This window comes from Sarcophilus harrisii, chromosome 2 (assembly GCF_902635505.1).
Source record: "Sarcophilus harrisii chromosome 2, mSarHar1.11, whole genome shotgun sequence".
Taxonomy (NCBI): domain Eukaryota; kingdom Metazoa; phylum Chordata; class Mammalia; order Dasyuromorphia; family Dasyuridae; genus Sarcophilus; species Sarcophilus harrisii.
Genome location: NC_045427.1, coordinates 95545841 through 95568356, shown reverse-complemented (window position 1 = coordinate 95568356; position 22516 = coordinate 95545841). Strand labels below are relative to the sequence as shown.

Below are 22516 nucleotides of genomic sequence, written 5' to 3'. Positions count from 1 at the left end.
ATAAAAATTTAAAAAATCAATTCAAAACCATACAAAAATTATTAATAACTACATGTAAATATAAATATTGATTGAAATAAGAATAGAATAATTTTTAATAAGATATTAGTAAAATATATATTAAATTCCTGAACTATCCAACATTTATTTTATACTTATTATCTAGTTATTGTTTTAATTTTTACTTCCTTAGTTTTAGTCAATGTGTATATATGACTCTTTTAGTTCTGTCTTGTTTTTACTCTTTCAATGTTCATTTGTAGCTTTCATAATTATAGTTTCATATGGACAACTAATTTGTATGCTGTTCCGTGGCAGTCAGACCTTTTGTTTCTGAGGTTTTACTATTACAAAATATGTTATAATTTAAAAAAATCTGATTTTTAAAATTGTCACTAACCTTTTTAGACAATGATATTCATAGTGGGATAACTAGATGAAATGGCATGGTTATTTTTCACCTTTTATTTTCTCCTTGCTGCTGTTCAGAAGCATTAAATACATTCTCAGCTCTACTAGCAGTTGAAAATTATGGCTATTTTTGAATAGCTGTAGCAAAGCAGCTAGGTTGCAAAGTGTATGGAGTACTAAATTTTGAGTCAGGAAGAATTTAAATCCTACAACCACAACTTACTAGCTGTGGGATTCTGGGCAAGCCACTCAACCTCCTTAAATTTCTTTCATTTTCATAATTTGTAAAATGGTGGTATTCAAAGAACTTACCTTTCTGGGGCATAGTAAAGATCAAAAGAATTAATATATGTAAAGTGCTTTCCAGACCTTGAAGCATTATGCAAATGCTAGATATTATGATTATTATTTTATAGTCTTGTATTATCTTTGCCAAATTGCTGGAAGTCAGGTATATGAGCTATTTAAATGTGTGTTTATTTTATCATTAAAAAGCATGGACACCTTTCTTTGTTGATCTTTATATTTTTTCTTCTTTAAAGAAATTCATATTCATATATTTATACTAATTATCAGATGGGAAAGGGTCCTTACTCATAAATTTGACTTAATTATGTGTATATAGATTTTTAATGTAAGAATTTTGAGATAATTTTTCAAATTTTTTTAGTTTTATTCTTTTCTTCGTATTTTTTCTGCTATGGAAAAATATTTTACATAATCTATTCTGCTCTACCTAATTCTTTTAATAAAAAGGGTAATTGGTGCTTTTAAAAAAAATCATTGTTTTTTCCCCCCAATATTTTCTGTTGGAGATGGCTATAATGCCAACACTCCCTCAGTTCAATTTCAGGATTGAGATATAATGAGGTACTTACAAATCATTGAACAGTTAACAAAAGGAGGGTTACTTCTGCTAACAAAGAAAGAATATGCAGCATAGATATTCCTGGTAATTGCTCTTTGCTTTTCTGTATGTATCATCTCTCCTCAGCCCTGTCTCCACATGCAAACATGTCTGATCACCAGAGTGGGAAGTGATAAAGAACATGTGGACTTTTATGGTCTTCAGTGATCTTCCAGGTTGGAGTGGCCCTAACTGCATGTCAGTGAGGTATTTTATGCTTCTAGTGACCTGGAAGCTACATCAAAGAAGCAGTGGTTATTTTAAGTCTTGAGACCATTTTATCTTCTTTTAGAGAAAAATAACCTGTGGTAAAAAGGAATAAAAGGAGGTCTGGGCTTAACCCATGCTGTGGGGAAATACAGGTAAATATTCATTCTTTCACATCATCCTTTCTTTCTATCAGTATTGTTTTCTTTTTTTTTTTTTAAATCAGCAATTCTGTAGTGCTTACTTGATTGATAGCCCATTAATTTGATTTTATTGTCTAATTTTCTGAATTTTTGAAGAAAATTATTATATTCACATACTAATAAGAACTATTATAGTGATTAAGGATACTAGACTTGAAGTCAGAAAATCTGAATTAGAAATACATCTTCAATACTTTCTTCCCTCCTCATCTCTACCTTTTGACTTCTTTGGCTTCTTTCAAGTCTCAAATACAATTATATCTTCTTTAGAAATAGTTTCTCAAGCTCTCTTTTAATTATAGCTTGTATTTACATTTTGTTTGTTTGTTGGCTCCTCCATTATAGTTCCTTGAGGGCAGAGATTCTCTCTTGTCTCTATTTATATCCCCACCAAAAAAAAAAAAAAAAAAAAAAAAAAAGGCCGGGCACATAGTAGATACTTATGGCATTTTTACTGACTGCTTCATTAACTGATTAGTTAACTGTGTGATCATAGACATGTCATCTGGCTTCTCATCTGAATTGGATTTCTTTTTTCTGTGGATTAGGATAGTAAAATTTGAATTATTTAAATAGGATTGACTGTTGTAAATCTACACAGCCCTTAAAATTTGAGCTATTTATTACCTACATATGGATATTTTACCTCCTCTTTGCCATATTTTTGTCTTTGATTCTCTTTATTCTTATATTGTTATAGTTAGTATTTCTAGAACTTTGCTAAGTAGAAATGATTAGTGGACAATTGACAAACCCTCTAATATTTCTCCATCACAAACAATACCATCTCTTTAATAGTGATAACAGGTTTTTTAAGGTTAAATTTAAATCTTTACCCATTTATAATTTTTAGTTTTTTCTTAACAAATGGGTGCTGTATTTTGTCAGTGTTTTTTTTTTTTTTTTCCCTAAATTTCACAAGTGTACTAAAACCAATTCTGATTTTTCATTAGAGTATGAAAATTATCCTGGATTCTCACAGGCTATGACTGGAGTGCAAGCTCAGGAAAGTCATTCTAAGTTAAAAAATGTTTCCTAAGTGGGACCCACCTGATAATAAAACTGGGGAGTATGACGGCTAATTTTATTTATTTATTTTGTTTTAATTTATTTTTGTCAAAAAACAGAATAGATAAAAAAGAAAAAGAGAAAAGGAAAACAAAACAAAATATTGTCAGTTGCCCAAAAGAACATCAGGGAAGATTCAAAATATATAATAATAAATTACCAATCTAAGAAAGAATATATAATCATAGGAAAAAATATATTCATGAGTATCCATTTTTTCTTTGCTTCTTTGTAGGTTATTTTTTTCTTTGCTGGGGACTTTTTTTACTTTATTTCTTTGCCCTTTTATCCCTTCCCCTCCTCCAAGCAGGTTATAAACACATATATGTTTATATATATATGTATACATAAATATATATACATACACACAGCCATATATTCTCACATACACATATGCACACACATATATGCATATACATTCACACTTACAGACTCACTCAACATACACATATGTACAGAGCAATATGCATGCACATCTACATCTACTCAGACACACACACACATCCACCCACATGCAAATATGCATCCAAAACAACATCCACGTGGGTGACATATAATGTAGATTTCTCTCTTAATTGAATCTTTAACTTTGATTTTTCTCTTCTTTCCTATCCCTGCTAACTGTTGTGCTATGAATTTGCTCCTTAACTTGCTTTGCTATTACTAACCTCTCCCCATTCCCTACTTATGGATCCCTCCCTTATCTTCTTCCTTTATCCTTTGCTTCTCCCTTGCCTATATCTACCCCCTTATTTCTTTATAGATTTCGGGAGTGCTATACCCTTGATAAATGTGTAGTTTTGTTTATTTAACCCACTCCTAATATGAGTAGGGTTTCAGAACTATGAGCCCTTTCCCTCCTCTAATATATTATGTAACATAATTACTATTTTTACCTTTTTTCTACATTTTTTTTCTTAGTTTACTTAACTCTGCACCAATATTTCTTTTGAGTTACCCAATTACTGATGTGAATCTTAAACATATGATATACCTTTCCATGTAAAAAACATAAACATTTGTCCACAATATGTTTTGAAATTTATCTTGGATATGGCTTCTTATATGTTAAATTTTCCATTGAGTTCCAGTTTGGTTGAAAATCTACAAGTTTGTTGATTTTTTTCATTCAGTATTATGGATAATTTTGCTGGATACATGAGTTTTGGCCTCAGGCCTCATTCTTTTGATAGCTAGTAGATATGATTCCAGGATCTACAGTCTTTTATTGTGGCTGCATCTATTTGTAGTTACAGCATATTTGAATTTTATTTTTCTTGTTTCTTTCAGAACTTTTTGTTTGACCTGGGGTTTTCAAAATTTGGCAATAATATTCCTATGTGTTTTCCACAAAGGATCTCTGAGGTGGTGATTGATGGTTTTTTTTTTTTTTTTCCATTTCTACTTTCCCCTTATGTTCTATAGTCCAATACAATTTTCTTGGATTATTTCTTGCATTATTGTGTCAAGATTCTTTTTTTGGCCACATCTTTCAGGTAGTCCAATTATTCTTATGTTTTCTCTTTTTCATCTATTCTCTAGATATGTTTTTTTCTTATGTTTCACATTCTATTCTATTTTTTTATTCTTTATATTCTGTTTTGTTATTTCTTAATCTTTTTTTAACTTCATTGACTTCCCCTTGCCCAATTCTAATTTACAAGGAGTTATTTTTATCTTTAAGACTGTACCTTCATTTTTGTTGGTTGAAACAAAAATAATCTTGTTTTTCTTGCATGGCTTTTATTTTATTTTAGTTTAGTTTAGTTTGTTTTTCCTTGATGTCTCTCATTTGAGTTTTAAATTCTTTTATAAATTCTGAGTAGAGAGTCACTTAATGTTACTCTTTGGGGAAGAAGAAACTTAGTTTTCTTTCAGTGTCCTCCTCTGAAGATGAACCCTGGTCTTCCCTATTCCTGGGTAGATTTCTATGGTTTTCTTTCTCCTTTGCAATTCACTTTTTTTTTTTCCAAATGAGTTACTTCCTAGCTGTGTGATCTTGGGCAAGGCACTTAACCCCAATTGCCTTAGGGAAAAAAAGAGTATTAGTGTAAGTACCTCTAATCATGGTGTGGGGGAGGATGCTGCCTCTAAATTCAGTTCTCTCTACTTATCTGGAATCCCAAACCAAAAGCTCCATCCACCTGCAAATGCCCAGAGCTAGCAGCACCCTTGTCTCACTGCTTCTGCAGTCATGGGGTGGGAATGAGTTATGGTTTCTTCTTATCCAGGACTGCTTCTCTGCAGCACAGCTGGGCTGGGCTTTCCTAATTTCCAACAGAAATTCCCTCAGTCTTCCTGGACTTAGACCCCAGACTCCACATGCTGTCCAGGAGCTGAAAGTTTCGGTGGTTCCTGCTGAGGCTCCAGCCAAACCCAGCTAACCTCCAGGGTCCCTGCCAGATGTTTCTGAAGAGGCAACCTGGAGGTGTTTGCACTTCACACTGATTAATTCCCAGCCTGGTATCTTTCTTTGTCTCTTCTGGGTTTATACCAGGGTAGGACTAATCTAAATTCAGAATTCACATTCAACAAGCATCGTAGAGTGGATACAAGTTTATTACAGTTGAGAATGTTGACTTAAACAAGATACAAGAAAAAAGGAAACATAGTATAAAAGTAATGTGCAACTAACAAACACAGTGATCACTAAGACAATACAAGAAACACAACATACAATATACATCATCATTTGGGAGAAACCGGGTTATACCTCTCCAGCTTCTGGAATGGGAGGTTTTGTTGGGCAAATGGAAACAAACTTTCTGATTTCTCAAAGTTCCTTTATAGTAAGGAGTTTATATAGTCTGAGAACAAAGAAGGCACTTTGCTAAATATTCTCATTTGCTATATAACCCCTGAGACAGAATAGCCCCCTTCAGGTATAGGGGATGTTCTATTGCAAGCGCTCCATCAAAGAGAATATTTTTTTATTCTTTTAGGAGGATTATGTTTACTCCAGGAATTGGCCAGGTTTCTGGAGTTAATATAGATCTTCCATAAAGAATATTCATTAATAAAGGTGCCAGGATGATGGCCAATCCTCTTAAGGCTTACTGAGATTTATCAACGAGTTAGTAGTGCATTTCAAAGTTCTCAGCAAACAAATTTACAAAAAGACATGCCCAAGATTCACTGGGATTCCTCACTAGAATTCCCTACAACCAGGAGCAACCTTTTCTGTCCCAAATCTTTGTCATTTCATCTCACTATATTTGCCCTGAGGCTCAGATTTGTTCTGTTTGTGGCAGAAATCTGGGGTCTGAAATTTACTGACCTACTCTGCCATCTTCCCAGAATTCTCTGAGTATGATAGCTCTTAAAAGTTATTTGTTAAAATTTAGAGGGTACTAATCATGGTGATGGGTATATTCATAGTAACATATTCACAGATAAAGCAATTATATAAATTGATTTTAAAAATTCATTAATGAGTATGTCTATGACAATTGTTTTCCTAATTTTAAAGAATTGTTGGATTCCTCAATTAATTCCTCAATAGATCAACAAATTTTTATTCAATGCCTAATCCTTGTGCTGAGCACTCTCCTAGATGCTAAGGATAAAAAGACAATTCAATTCAATAATTCAATTCAGTAAACATTTATGAAACACCTACTATGTGCAGCATCAAAAAATGGTATACAAAAAGGTACATATTGGATAAATGGGGAATAATTAAAAGAGTAAAAACAATGGAATTAAAAGCAATCAGGAAAGACTTCAGTAGAAGATGATGCTATAGTTGGCACTTAAAACAAGCCAGAGATGTCAATAGTTGGAGCAGAAGAGGGAGAGCATTTCAAACAAAGGAGATAGTTAGAGAAAATGCTGGGACTGAGAGATGGAATGTCTTATTAACTTGACAACAGTAATGTGACCAGTTATTGGATTTTCTGGTATATGTTGACAACTAAGGTATAAAAAACAGTGTAATGGCAAAAGGAGGAGGCTAGGTTATAAAGGTCTTTGGAAGCCAAATAGAGCATTTTGTATTTGTTCCTAGAGGTAATAGGAAGCCAATGTATTTTGTGTGTGTGTGTGTGTGTGTGTGTGTGTGTGTGTGTGTGTGTGTGTGTATACCAGACCTGCATTTTAGGGAAATTACTTTAGTGGCTAAGTGGAGAATGGAGAATGGATGGGAGAAGAGGGAGACTTGAGGCAGACAGACCTATCAGGAAGCTTTTATAATAATACATATTTATTATTATATACATAATAGTGCCTACACTAGTGTTAGTAGTATCACAGGAGAGAATGGAGTGTACTGGAGAGATGTTATAAAAGAGAAATTGGCAGGTCTTGGCAACAGCTTGGCTAGGGAGAGAATGAGAAATAGTGGTTATGTCCCTGAGGAACTGAGAGGATGGTGCTTCTCTTACAGTAGTAGAGAAGGTAGGAGGCAGTGAAGGTCTAGGAGAAAAGAGGATAAGTTTTGTTTTGAATATACTGAATTTAAGATTTCTACTCAATATCCAACTGAACTGAACATCCAACATCTAAAATCCAACAGCTGAAAGGCAGTTGGAGATGTGAGATTTAAGATCAAGGAAAAGATTGGGAGCATAGATTTGAGAATCATCAGCATAAAGCCGGTAATTAAACCCATGGGAGCTAATAGAACCTGTAAGATGATAGGTGGAGGGAGAGGAGATTAAAAAATGTTTTTGCCCTAAAATAACTCATTCTCTGTGAAGAAATATAATATATGCATGTATATGACAGATATACAAAGAAATAAAATGGGAGAGAAAACAGTCCCTTAGATGTAAATTCCTTGAGGGAAGGGACTTTTTCTTGAGGGAAAGGGTTTGGAACATTTTGGAAAGAGCCTGTCTCATAATAGCAGCTTAATAAATATTTATTGTTTGATCATAATTTTGAGAAAGGTAAGACATTAACTTCTCAAGGAAACTGTTCTATCACTTAAACTTAGTTTTAAAGATATCTAGAGCTTGGAAGAGGCAAAGATGTATAGAGTGTACATTCTAGGCATGGGATACAGCTAACACAAAGATAGAGTGTGGAGTGTCTTTGTGAGAAATAGCAAGAAAGCCAATTTGACTGGACAATAGAAGAGGAGGAATGCATAAACCTAAAAAGAGAAGTCATACCTAGGCTGGGAAGATCTTTATATGTCAAATAAATATGAATTTGGCAACTAGATAATGGTAAACCACTTAATTATGGGAGCTTTACACTAGGAAAATCACTTTGGGAACAGTGTAGACAATAACTGGAATAACTGAGGTTATATATATTGAAGGATTTAACTAGGATGTTAACCACATGAGCAGAGGGAAAGACATATAAAGAAGTGTAATCATAATTAATATTTTCTATATGTCTATTTTTACCTTCTAATTAATTTAACATGTTTGTTTTTCTGATAATGGGTTATGTTGGTTTCCCTTTTCCTATTTTGCCAATTTAACTTTTTATTTTATAAATGTGTAAACATTTATAAATAAATATAAGGAATGATTAAAACATTCTCAGTTTAGTGGGAAAATCATGAAAGTTTCCCATGAATGGGAACTTCCCATGAACTTCCCATGAAACTTCCCTTGAATCAGTTGGATATTGAGTAGAAATCTTAAATTCACACACACACACACACACACACACACACACACACACACACAATATTATCTTTATATGTTCCTATCTCTCTTTTCTTATTTTTTATTTAGGCAATTTGATTAACCTCTTTCGTTGAAAAAATAGATTACTATTTAAAAATTGTATTGATTTTAAAAAAGTTTTATTTTTACAAATTCAAGTGTACTTCTCTTTTCAGTTGTATCATTTTTACCAAATGCTTAGTTTTGATATAATTTTAAAGATTTACAGAAGAGGTTAGAAAAAGTTTAGCTAACTGAGGCAGGAGTACTGGATTTGGAATGAGGAAAACTCAAATTCAATTCTTATCTTCAAACACTTACTAGCTATGTAACCCTGGGAACATTAATCTCTACTTCCTGTAATTTCCTTATGACAAAATGTACATAAATAATAGAACCTACTACGGTTGATGTGAAGATAAAACATTATAATATTTGTAAAGTGAAAAGGAAACAGATAAGCAGGGTATCTTTGAAAATAAAATATTGAAATTGACACATATATACATATACACATTAAAAACTATTATGTAATAAAGATATGCATATTTATATATAATTCTCTTTTCAGTTCTACTTTGTGCATTTTAAATATTCATGTATATCGTTGTATGCATATTGTAAATTCAGAATAAAGAAAAAAATCACTAGAACCTAGTACCCTGCTGACACAGTCATACTCTGCCAAATAACTAATTCTATCCAAGCATTTTATTCTTAAACAGATCAACAAGCCAGGCAGAATTCCTTGGCTCTCAATTATATTAGATTCTATGGTCCACCGATGATGGCAATCCCCTTTACTTGAGAATAGCTTTCACTATGCATAAGTGAATTGCTCAATGTACCATCTTCTTTAAGTATCTCCAAGTTTCCCATGATTTCCATCTTATGCTGCACTCACCTTTTATAATGTTTCAGTCTCTCCTAAGTGGGAAATTTGATATGCCCCCTCTACTGTTAGGAAGTTTTATATTCATATAAACACATATAAATAAACTCATGTAATATATCATGTATGTGTACACACAGAAGCATATTTGTCCCTTTCATGTTAAGACTATGCTCTTTAGTTATATCAATTCAAACAATTTGCTGCTATTTTTTTATCTTATTGATTAAATTAAGCCTATTTTTTGCTTTGCTATTGAAGTAATTAATCAAAAAATGTTTTTGTTACTTTGTTTTTTTATTTTGTCCTTCCTAAATCCATCCCAAGGTGACTCAACTGATATAGTAATAGAGTAAAACAAACCTATGTTTTGCTATTGCTATAAAGAATCTTTATAGAGTAAAAATTTAGTTATCCATAATCTTAAAGGCATTTATATATATATATATATATATATATATATATATATGCTATTGATTTATATAGGTTTATTTTATATTCTGCAACTTTGCCAAGGTCGTTAATTATTTCTGGTTGTTGGTGATTCTCCAGAATTTTTAAAGTATACCGTCATATCATCTGCAAAAAGTAATAGTTTCGTTTCCTCATTGCCCATTATAATTCCTTCAAATTCTTTTTCTTCTCTTATTATTTTATTTAGAATTTGTAGCAAAACATTGAAGATTATGGTGATAGCATCCCCTGATCTTATTGGTATGACTTCTAGTTTATCACTATTGCATATTATGCTTGCTAATGGTTTTAAGTAGTGATGACATCATTGAAGGAAAGCTTCATTTATTCCTATGCTCTCTAGAGTTTTTAATAAGAATGGATGCTGTATTTTTGTCAAAAGCTTTTTCTGAATTTATTATTTCTGTTTTGTTATTGATATGGTCAATTATGTGATAGTTTTCCTAATATTTAACTAGTCCCACATTCCCACCTGGTTCTAATGTATGGTCCTGGTGATAAATATTCATTGGTTCAATGGATTTCTTTCTTTAAATTTTATTAATCCCTCCTTTAATTTTTAGAATTTTCAATTTGGTATCCAATTGGAGAGTTTTAATAATTTATTATTTTTCTTTTCTAGTTTCATGCCCAATCCATGCAACTTTCTCTATTTTATTATATTTGAAAATGGAAATGTCTGTTCAACTCTGGTCTTTTCATCAAGAATATTTAAAAGTTTCCTATTTCTTTCAATGTACAATTTCCCTCTGAAATTGCTCTGTATTTGATTCTTGCTTGTAATCCAAACTCCTTTGCCTCCTGGAATATCATATTCCAACTTCTCCAATCTTTTTTTGTAGAATCTTCTAAATTCTGTGTAATACTGACTGTGGGCTCTATGCTATTTGAATTGTTTCTTTCTGGCTGCTTGAAGTATTTTCTCCTTAACCTGAGAGTTCTAGAATTTGGTTATAACTTATGAGAGTTTCCATTTTGGGAATAATTGATGTATTCTTTCAATTATTCTAGAATATCAGGGAAGCTTTCCTTAATAGTTGCTTGAAAGATGCCGTCTAGGCTCTTTACAGATAGTTGCATGATTCTTAAGCTATCTCTTCTAGATCTATTTTCCAGGTCAGATATTTTTCTAATGAGGTATTTTATATTTTCTTCCATTCTTTCATTTGTTTTTGTTTTTGTTTGACTGTGTTTTGATGTCTTATGAAGTCATCAGCTTCCACTTGTCCACTTGCCCACTTCTAATTTTTAAGAAATAATTTTCTTCAATGAGATTTGTACTTTCTTTTCTATTTGGCCACTTTATTTTTTACAGAGTTGTCTTCTTTAGCCAATTTTTGTACTTTCTTTATCAAGTGGTTGACTCTTATTTTACCTCATAATTTTCTTGCATAATTCTTGGTTCTTTTCCCAATTTTTCTTCTACTTTTCTTATTTGATTTTTAAAATTCATCTTGGGCTCTTCCAGGAGATTGAGACCAATTTACATTTCTCTTTTAGACTTCTCATGTGCACATTTTTACATTGTTATTCTCTTCTGAGTTTCTGGTTTGATTTTCCCTTTTGCCACACTATTGTAATAACTTTTCTCTCTCTTTCTTTCTTTCTTTTTTTTTTTTTTGCTCATTTCCCAGTCTATTTCATGATTTTTAAAGTTCAGCTCTCGTCTTGGGGTAGAGTGGGCCCTGTCCCAAGGTTCCTGCATCAGGAGGTAGGAGTCTGTTCACTGATTTGTTATGTGGTCTCACCTTTTGGTCTAGGGTCTGGGACTGAATTTGCCTACTATGATGGAGTCACTTGCTCTGGCCACACCTATGGCACCAGCTTCCAGAGATGGAGGTTTCTTGTTGTATTGAGGCTCAAGGCCTAACAGTGATCCGCTGTGTTGCTAGTCTGCTGAGCTGAAATGCTAATCTCCATTGGAGTTGTAAACTTCCTACTGGCTAGCCCTTGTGCTGGGCTGTGATTTCAATTTATCCAAAGGAAACAGAGCTGTCTTTGCTGTCCTGAATTCTCTCTAAGTTATTTGGGGCTACAAATTTATCTCATCTTGCCTTTTCTAAGTTCTGTTGCTCCAGACTTCATTACAAGGCTTGATTTAATGTTGTTTTGAGGAAAATGAGAGGGTTCAGGTAACTTTCTGCCCTTTCTCCATTATTTTGGCTCCACCTCCACTAATTGTAATTTTTAAGATTGACTGTTTTTCTTCTAAATAGTAATGCATATCAAAGGTGTCAACAAGACCTTTTCCTACACACACACACACACACACACAAATATGCATAGACAAACAACACATATATACTTACGTGTGTATAAATAGATAAAATATACACATATGTGTATATATACATATATATGTAGCTATGATATGCCAAACATTCATGGAAATTTCTATGTTCTAGAAAATATTTCACATTAGCTGTGTGTCTTCTCTTTCAAGAAAGCCCCTTGAAACTATATGCATATATATATATTCAATATTTCCTTAAATTTTTGTTTTATGTGTGTTTTTTCTGCAGTCTTCTCATCTTTGATTGAATAATTCTATGCAGTTCCTATTTGTGTTTCTTAAAATACCATCTTCTTGACTATTCATGAGATTGATGAGGTTTAGATTTGGGGTACCCAAATGAATTTAGGATTACTGGTAGTCAGGGAGTTAAATAAAGACTAGTGACAGGTTTGGGGTTCAGGGAATCAAATGGAGGGGTTTGTCTCCCCTGCAATCCCTTAGGATTCGGCACAAGCATAGGTTCTCTGTAAAGGAATTTACAGACCTGAAAACCTAGACTGATAAAAGAGGTTTATTATGGGGATTGGAAGTAAGGTTAAAGTCTGGTTAAGAAAATAGGTGAGGATAAAGAGAAGAGGGCATTGGAAAAGAATATTCCACTGGGCAGAAGCTCCTTGGGGTGCCAAGCATGGGGCTGGCATGTTTGGAACCTCTGCAAAGAAAGGGTTTTAGTTAGACTCTTTTATAATAGGGGGCTTTGGTTAGAAGCTGAAGGGGGCTCACGGGTGGAATCCCAGGTTGGCTCCTCAATGGGTGTCAGCTAGGGCTAGAATTTGAATTGAATTCAATGAGTTTCAGGAGCGAGCCAACCCCACCCAGATAACACAGATGAAACTGTTTGTGCTTTGGGGTGGAGTCCCCTCATTGAGGCAGAGTTGAAGGAGATTTTGTCCTGTAAGGATTTTCAGAGTTTTGGCTTTCCCTCTTCAAGATCATATATTTGACTTTGTAGCTTTAGAATTTAAAATTATGTTTCAGTGAAGAAAAAATAAAACTAGTATTAGTGAAGAAGGATATTATATCAATATATAGATATATCATCAATAAATAAGTTATTAAAGAAAAAATAATGAAACTAAACTACATGTACAATCTTATAGAAGAAAAATTTAAAGATGTAGTCACTGGTAAAATTGTCCTTCTAGAAGAATACATAAGAGGCAAAATAAATAGTAAAATAAAATCAAAAGACAATTCAACAGATTTGATAATTTCAGAAGCAAAAGTGATAAATTTACTTTGTTTCATTTGGCTTTTTTCTTGCTTATTTGGCACACTAGAGTAATGCTTTTTTCCCTGTTAAATAAAAAAAATATGCTACAAAACTAAGAATATAATTAAAGATATTGTGGTCAGGCTATCATTATGGGCAGAGATTTTTGTTCTATTCTAGACCAAAGCTTCTTAAACTGTGGTTTGCAACTTTATGTGGGGTCACATAACTGAATGTAGGCATTGTAAAATTATGATTTATTTACAGCAAATGTTTGATTTGTAAACCAGCTATATATGCCAATATACTCAGGGTGACATAAAAATTTCTCAGGCAAAAAGGGGTCATGAGTGGAAAAAATTTAAGAAGTTCTGCTATTGGTGACTTGAAGCATCTGTTAATAGAAATATTTGGTTGAAAGAATGCAATATAGTTTAAAATGATATTTTATATGTCCAAAATGAGTAACACATCAGAAAACTACTTAAACAAAAACATATTAGTTTTATATTAGAAAAAATGTCAAAAACATTACTACCTCATAGGTGGAGTTGAGCTCATTTCTGTTCTTTCCATGTTGTTCTAGTATTTGTTGCAAATCTCTTTATTTGTATCTTTGGCCAAGGCATCCATTGAGATTCAGTTCAATTAAACAAATATTTATTACAAATTTTGCTCATGCATATCTATTCATCTGAAAGAGGCTGGGTAGGAGCCTGATTCCAGAAAAGTTGTGTTAACTTGTAATAAAAGGGCCTCATGGAAATATTGATGCATGTGTAGATATTCTATTGGCAAATCACATGGTATCTTTTTGGTCGAGAAAGCCTAAAAAAAGAATTAGTAATCAGAACTTTGACAATTTTTATTTTCTGTGGCTCATTCTTGTTTTGATCACTTTTCTGTCAGCTACAGATTGTTCTCATCTGATGAAAGACGATGATTTTAATTAAAGAAATCTTTGGTTCTCTCCACTAAGTCTGACATGTAGCCTTGTAAATTGGCTTCCATGTTTTACTTCTGTGTTCCACTTCTGTTTTAAGTAAATGCTGTTAATCTGGTGGCTTCAAACTAGTGATTTTTGAAAGGTCAGGGAGGAATGAATGAACTTTATAAGTGACCTTTAGGATTCATTTAGAATATAGTTGAAATGAGAATTGATCTTCATGTCATCTCTAGATATGAATTACTTAATAATTATTTTATACAGGAAAACTGCATCTGAACTCACTGTGACAGAAATGAGGATGGAATAGGAGAGAGTATATATCTGAGGTACTGGAAATAAATATCTGAACTTTTGGTTTTGAAATACCTTTGAAATAAATTTATGTTAAATAATTAAATGGAATCAGGATGCTAGCCCACTAGCCACTAACAATGTGAGGATCACAACCAATATGCACTCAGGGTAGCTTTATAGGAAAGAAATACTCTAAAACATCAAAATACCCTTGATACTTGATATTTTGAGGGGAAGATGTGGACTCTTGACACTGGAAGATTGAGCAAGAATATTCTTGCTACATTGATATTTATTATGTCAGTTCAGTAATTATTAATAAACACTTACTATCTGTAGGCAATGTGGTAAACAAGGCAAAACAACAACAAACCAATAACTACCTCTCCTCTGAAGGAATTTGCAAGATCTTTGGTACACTCTGGTGATACAAAGACCAACAGCAAAAGAATGCATTTACTTTAGGGACATATTTGATTATTTGAGAAAATCTAGTTTAAATCTCAGTATAATTTTTTTTGGAGGGACGGGGAAAATCTATATACTATGCAATTTTTCTTTATCTTGTAGCATAAATGTAGTCAGAATTTAATCATACATTTTCATTAATCTATACTATCAATATATAGTATCATTCAGGGGATGGAAAAATCATACCTGTCTGAGAGTTTAAATTGAAATTTATTTTCTTATTTCTGTTAGAAACCTGACCTTGGCTCCTCTTTCCAGATGCTAGTTGAAAGAATTCACCCTAAAATTAGGAAACAAAGGCACAAAATACTAAGGTCACTCCAAAAAAATAACAATTCATTTAAACATTAAAAGACATCAAATGTTAGGCTAGTAGTAGGCAGATGAAAAATATAAGTAAACAAGTTGAAAATGGAATATTGCAGCGTAAAAGTAAACATAGATAGAAATAAGGAAAATCAATGGAAGTAACTAAAAAAGGCAATAAATCTTGCTTAAGGAAAATTGTCATGTTTTCTGAGTGTGCAACTATGACCTATATTAAACTTGCTATTTTGATGAGCCCAGAGTTCTTCAACTTTATATCCAGTACACTATTTAAATGAATTTGTGATTCAAAGGAAGAGCTAGAAGATAGACAGCTTCTTCACAAAATCATCCATGAAGACATTTTAAAAAAAATTTTGTGCAATAGTTTATTCAGCAGTCAAAAGATCTTGAAAATAGATGGTTGCTTTCTAGCCTCCATTAGCAGCAGAATAGACTTTGTGACCCAGAAGGTCCTTTCTATCAAGGTCTGTGGTGAAGGTTGCCAACAATTTTCACAGCCAGTGAAAATTTCCAGATCATTCTATTGGGAATGAAATGCCTTGGGGCAACAGAGTACAATTAGTCATAAAGGTTGTTTTTATTTTTTGAATCTAGGAAAATCCCATTCCAAAACCTGATGGTAGGGATGATAGAAGAGAGAGAATATGTGTACAATTTATAGCACAGCTGAATTGAAATTTAGGATAGAATATTGAAATGTTATTTCTAATTTTCACAAGACCTGAATAAAGAACTGCTTATCTTGTTTGATGGAAATTTTGTATATTTTTGATAAAACCTAAAGCCTGAAAATCCCTTTCTTTATATAATCATACAAAATAGCTTCATTTTTTTCTGGACAAGTTATTTAGGACTTTTGCCTCAATAGTGTCATTGTAAACTTAAAATGAGATTTGTCCTTTTGTAATGGGTTTCTTAACCTGGGTTGCATCCTTTAAAAATATTTTGATGACTATGCTTTAGTATTAGTTTTTCTTTTAATATCCGTATTTTATATTGTGCATTTAAAAGCATTCTTAGAAAAGATCCATATTGCACAACCAGAAGAGTTTATGATCCCAGTCTCCTGGATTACATCTTATTATACATCTCTGTTATAGTGAAGGTTTAAACGATACCAAGTTTTAGCTAAAATTGTCTGCTGAAATTCTTCAGCCAACTCTTTCCCACTTAATTTTTAAAACTTTTACTGTTGGTCTATGTCACCTGACCCTTAAAACCTCGGTAACCACAGCAAATCTGTTGTCTGAAAATGTTAGGTAAACCTAAGAACTCTAGGGACTCTGGGCCTTCAACTGTACTTCCCTTCATGTCATCACCAAAGCTACCACTGAGCATCTTGTGTATGGGATGGTGAGGACAAAGAAGAAAACATATGAATCTGTAACTCACTAATGACTCTACTCTCCTGTACTATGCTTGACTATATTCGTATACTATTTAACCTGTCTAAATATTGGTTCATTCCTTTAACCAGAAGAATGCCCTAAGTTTTCATGCACTTGGATTTCCACCAGTCTGCCCAATTGCCCCCATGACACTAACAGGTTAAAAACTCTAATGAAATTGGTTTGCAATGCTTATCTTATTTTTTCATGATTATGCTTATTGTAATTATTAATAGCTAATATTTAGGTAATATTTAAAGGTTTGCAAGTCAAATTACTGATATTATTTCATTTGAACACTGAGGTATGTATTCTTATTATTATTCCTATAGATAAGGAAACTGAAACTGAGAAAGATTCAACGACTTGCCCAGAATCAAACACTTACTAAGTGTTGAGGATAGATTCTAACCCAGGTCTTTCTAATTTCAAATCTAAAACTCTGATTGTGTCTTTATTATAACCACCTTTTTATTTTATAAGTTACAGTACCTTTAGAGAACTCTTCTCATAGGGAATAATTTTCAGTCTACATTTCCCAAGTTTTGTCTGCATAGTCTCTGCAACTTTGAAAGTAAAGGAGTGAAACCATGCCAATAGACAAACACTATTAAATCTGAAGAAAGAACCATGGAAATGTCTATGTTGAAAATGTACAAGCTATACAGGGATTTTTTCCTACGTTTTCAGTTTTCAGAAGAAAGAGGAGGAATATAATAGAAAAAAAGAGAAAGAAAAAATGTAGGAAGGAAAAAAGGAAGGAAAGAAGAAAGGAAAGAGAAAGAAGGAAAGAAGAAGCAAGAAAGAAAAAGAAAAGAGAGTTTTGGAAGTATTTTTTTAAAGTGCATAGAAGAGAATTAGAAGTGAACTACAATGACTCATAGACATGCATAGCACCTTTGAAAATAACATGTTGAATTTATTTTAGTTTTACTTTAAATTTTAATTGCTTAAAACTGCAGTAAGACTTTTGAATCACCCTGTATTTTTTTAAAAAGCAAGTAGTACATGTTAGATATTAGTACTTTTTATGTGCAATCCTCTGTTCTAAAGTAACATAGAAATATTTATTTTATTTCTTGTTAAGTTCAGACTGAAAAATAAATAAAAAAGAAAATGAACGTCTTACATAGTTGTAATATAACAGATTATGACAGGATGACACATATCTGTTTTTTCTCACTTAAAGGTTTAATCCCATCAATGGGATGGATCTCTTCTTGCTAGAAACTATTGGATTGGAAATTCTAAATCAGGTATGTAGTCATTATGTCCTCACTACTTTTCCTCCTTTACCTACCCCCAAATAATCTACAGAATTTTATTCCATCATATTGCAGTTCACTTGCTTGTGAATGGAAGATAGATTGGCCTTTTTTGGGACATGTATTGTTTTAGAGAATTCTGTTATGATGCTTGAGCGAGCTTTTGACTTTGAAATATAATTTTTTTAGTCAATAGTCTTTCTTGAGAAGGAAAACATTACACAAAAGGCTAATTTTTCATCTATCAACTCATGGCAGGGAATGTATTGGTGCTTTGTCATATGATGTTATGCTGCTGTACACAATTGTCCTGTAACCTTCTAAGCAAGGACTCTTAATTTGTTTATGTGTGAAGCCGACCTTCCATCTGGTTCTTTATGATAAAAGACATCTTTCAGAAATGGTTTCTTAGAGAGCAAAAATGTCAATCTTGCCTTCACTACATATTTAAAAGAAAAAAATGCTTCATTTTGTATATATATCTTCCCTCCCCCCGCCCCAGTGGTTATGAGCAAAGTTCTCCAAATTAAACTCTGTCTGAATAGAGAGAAATTTAGGTTCTAGAATAGGCAAATCCCATCTTTGGGAATTAAGGGAACTATAAATTTTTTTTTTTTATTTTGAAAGTACACTATAGAAAGTCATTTTAAAATTTGCTTTTTCTTTCTAATGGTAGCTAGATATTTGATTTGCTGCCTTTGCACATCAGTCCTTTTTTAATCTAGAGTAAAACATGGCTCAGTGCAATCTTCTTTGAAGCATGAAAGGTATACATTAGGTGGCTTGATATATGACTAGTGTTGAAAGAGAAAAGTAAAAGTTTGAACACCCTCTTATTCTCTTTATATAAAATCTAGTGATGTTCAAAAACAGATTGCATTGACTAGATCCACACAAGCTGAAATTTAATAGGTTTATAAATACCATAAGGTGTCACAATGATTTGCCACTAACTTTTAACCCCATCCCACTTTGAGATATCCAGCCTCTGATCCTAGGTTAACCCTAAGATGGCTTCTAATACCAACCCTAATTATTCCTTATGTGCATTAGTAAATGTTTGGAACAGGAAAGGCTTCACCAAAATAATGTTTTAATGCCACCTAATGAAGAAATCCCTCTTGCTATGCTGTACTGCTGTTAATCTGATCATCACAGTGGTTTTCTAAGGGGCTTCTCTGCAAGCTTAAACAATCTTGGTTATTTTAGAGATTTGTAAGCATTTCAATACCTTTCTTGGGATGCTAACTCAGTCAGTGTTATGATCAGAGTTCAGATGTTCTCTTTGGCCTGTGTTTTATGGTTTTTGTGTACCCTCCACATCTACTATATCAGTCTCAGAGCAGCTCAAAGACTTCAATGTATATGTCCTTGAGAAAGATACTTTTTTTTGTTCCCCCTTTATAATATGAAAAATATGTTGGACTTTGGAATAATGATGATCATGATTAAAAATGTTAATACAATTATATTTCATCTTGATAGTATTATAGGAAAGGAAACTGAATTTCAGAAAGATGAAACTGTCTGTTATTAGGTTCAATTCAACAAATGCTTATTTTTATAATATAAACAATGGAGGAACTAGGACTAGTCTTCTAATTAGGTCAGTGTTTTCATTGGATTTTTTTTGCATTAAAATGCAGGAAAAATACTCTTGAAATCAATTATTATAAAGATCATCTGGTGATCTATGGGGCATTAAAAATGTCAGTTGTGATTCTGATTGTGTTTCAATGTTCTCTACGCATCCTCTCATTTTTCTTCCCTTTTAAAAAAAGGACTTTGTTTATATAAATCATTCTGTTACTTGGGAGGCTCTGGGAAGTTTGATGGAATTAAATTATCTGCCATTTTGCTTGGTCTCCATGCTGGCTTAAATTGACATTATATCTTTAATTAAATTGGAAATTAACTTTCCATGATACTATTATATGACCATTCCATAGCAAGCTGCTCATCCTTCATTTTATAGTTGTTCAGAAATGATAAAATGTGGAATAGTCATGACCTTTCAATAACTGCTTCTGTGTCCCCCTTTTCCGATGGATAAGGGTGTACCTGAAAAATAAAGCAGACTTCAGGAAAAGTTCCTTTTCCCAAATGAACATACAGGAAGCCAAAGGTGTGTTTTTTTCTTAGTCTTGATATTGAGACAAATAGGTAATGTTTTGAGAAGTATCAAAATGATAATCCTTTTTCTGATACTTGCCATCTTTGTGATCTTGGGCAAATTTCTCAGTTTCCCTGGCCTCCAATATAGGGAAGGGTTTGGACTAGATGGTATTCTCAGTCCCTTCTAGCTCTAAGTTTTTGATCCTGGAATCAATATAAACCATTCCTGCTCTCAGGGCCCTCTAAGGTTCTATGCTCCTTTTCTTTTCTTTTCTTTTTCTTTTTTTTTTTTTGTATTTGTTCGTATTTTTACTCCTGCCTGGAATGTTCCTCAGCTCATTTTTCATGGTGCTGATAGTCAAGCCCCAAGTAATTTTATTGTCTTTATTTTTTATTTGCAAATATTTTCATTTATTTATAGAAAATATTCTTCTACTTCTCCATTTTTTGTTAATGGGTTCTTCTGGAATTATAAGTGCTTCAATTAAAAAGATATTCATGTTTCCATATTTTAAAATTGTCACCATAGAAAAATCTTCCCCACCTCCAGTTGTCCATATGGGGACTAATATTCAATAGCCATCTTTCTTCATTACACCATCTAGTAGAATACAAGTTCCTTGAAGGCAGGAACATTCTTATTTATTTTTAATTTAAAAATTTTTTTGTATCACTAGTGTCTCAAACAAAATAGACAATATTTGCTGGCTTGGAGTGATTTGGATTATATGGTAAATGCATCTTTTATATATGTTCAGATATCCTATGAGTTGGACAGTAGAAAAGTATTGTAATGTCTGTTATGTTGCCAACTTAGCCTCATGAGGCTGTTTGACAGGTACATGAGAAAATGAGTTTTTGTTGTTGTATTTCTTTCTTTTTTTTGTGTATGAAATCTCATTTGTTCCTCTCCTCCTCTATCCTCAAACTTTCTTACCCTCAGAGGAGAGTTCAAGTAAAATTAACAGTACTTTTCCATGAAAACTACTGCTGATCCTAATACCTTTCACTTACTATTTGTTGGCATGGAAACAATACTAGAGTTTAGGAATTTAGCTATGGAGGTGCTCCCCCCTTCCATTTTTTTCTTCTACTGATCATAATTGTATTCTAATTAGTGACATTGAACAGACTGGTGCTAATTTCAGAACCCCAGAAGGAAAGTTAAAAAAAAGAAAATAAAATCCTACATTAAGTAAGAGTTAACAAGGAAAATGCGTCAAGGCCTGCATAGGAAGTAAATGCTCTTAATGAAGAATAGCAACTTGCTTGAGAAAGCAGCTCTTAATGTCTGATTATGATGAAACCAGTTTTTGCTTAGATCTGTAGGCCTTCAGATCATTTTGTGCTATATGCAGGGAAATCAATATGATCATGTGTTTACTGACCTAAAAGTGATCTCTCCACCAATCTAATGAAGTTCATTGACATTTTATAGGATTTATATTAATTAGAAATTGAGCATTAATAGAAAATAGAACCTATATGTGTGGGTAAAAAATTTTTTTTGACAGTTAACATTCCAATTCCGCAGTTTTTTCCCCAGTTGGCATGCATTCAAAACTGGAAAGTCACTGTCTAAGCACAATTAAAGTGGGGGTTTTCCAAAAACGTGCAAAGTAAGAAAAATAAGAAAACTATTGGGCAGGATGAATAGAATCTTATTGGAGCAGATACAAAACATGACTACATGTATATTGAGTATACTTCCTTTTCAGATCTTGATTTCTGGGGAGTATGCTGCTTCCTTAGAAGGCAGGAATCTATCTACTATGTTGGAGATCTTTCTCTTCCTTAAGCTCTTATGTGTTTTTAGGCAGAGTTGTGAATCCTATGGACCTCTTCTCAGAATAATGTTTAAAAAAACATAAAAAATAAAGAAAAAATATGTTACAAAGGAAACCAATTCTACTGTAACAAAGCTAATAAAATACATTTAAAAATAAGTACATGGACCCACAGTTAAGATACACTGTGTTGTTTATTGACATTCTGCCTTTTCACTGTACTCTCTGGAATGCTTGTTCCAGACATAACAAACTTATTTTCTTCGTAAGCTTTTTCCTATTCTGTTCCTTTTATCTTCTGATTCACCAACATCATCTGGATCCCTCTGAAAGAACCTCACTGGCTACCCTTTCAATCATGGGTTGCACTTTTCCTAATTCATTGATCAAGTTTGGAATGTTGTAATATTCCTTATTTCCCATTGTCACTTTCAAACTTACCCTCTCCTCCGGCCACTCAGTACCTTTTTTTTTTTTTTTTTCCTTTAAGCTCCATTCAATTCATTTGTGCCAGAAATCAAAATTTTGGTAATTCTTGTCTACCAAACTCCAGACATTCACTTTCTTTTCTCAATAAATTCAGTGCCTGGCTTTCTTTCTTTCCTTTTCAATTCCTGCTCTC

The 22516-nt window shown here is 32.8% G+C and overlaps 1 long non-coding RNA gene across 1 annotated transcript in view; it reads left to right on the top strand.

Moving 5' to 3' along the window:
- The first annotated feature begins 1342 nt into the window (after positions 1 to 1342).
- LOC116421365 overlaps positions 1343 to 22516 on the top strand; it is a 97534-nt gene continuing 76360 nt past the window's right edge. The window contains exons 1-4 of the long non-coding RNA XR_004231701.1: positions 1343 to 1525; positions 1611 to 1680; positions 14506 to 14570; positions 17917 to 17983. This is a non-coding gene — a long non-coding RNA (uncharacterized LOC116421365). The remainder of the gene's footprint in view (positions 1526 to 1610; positions 1681 to 14505; positions 14571 to 17916; positions 17984 to 22516) is intronic.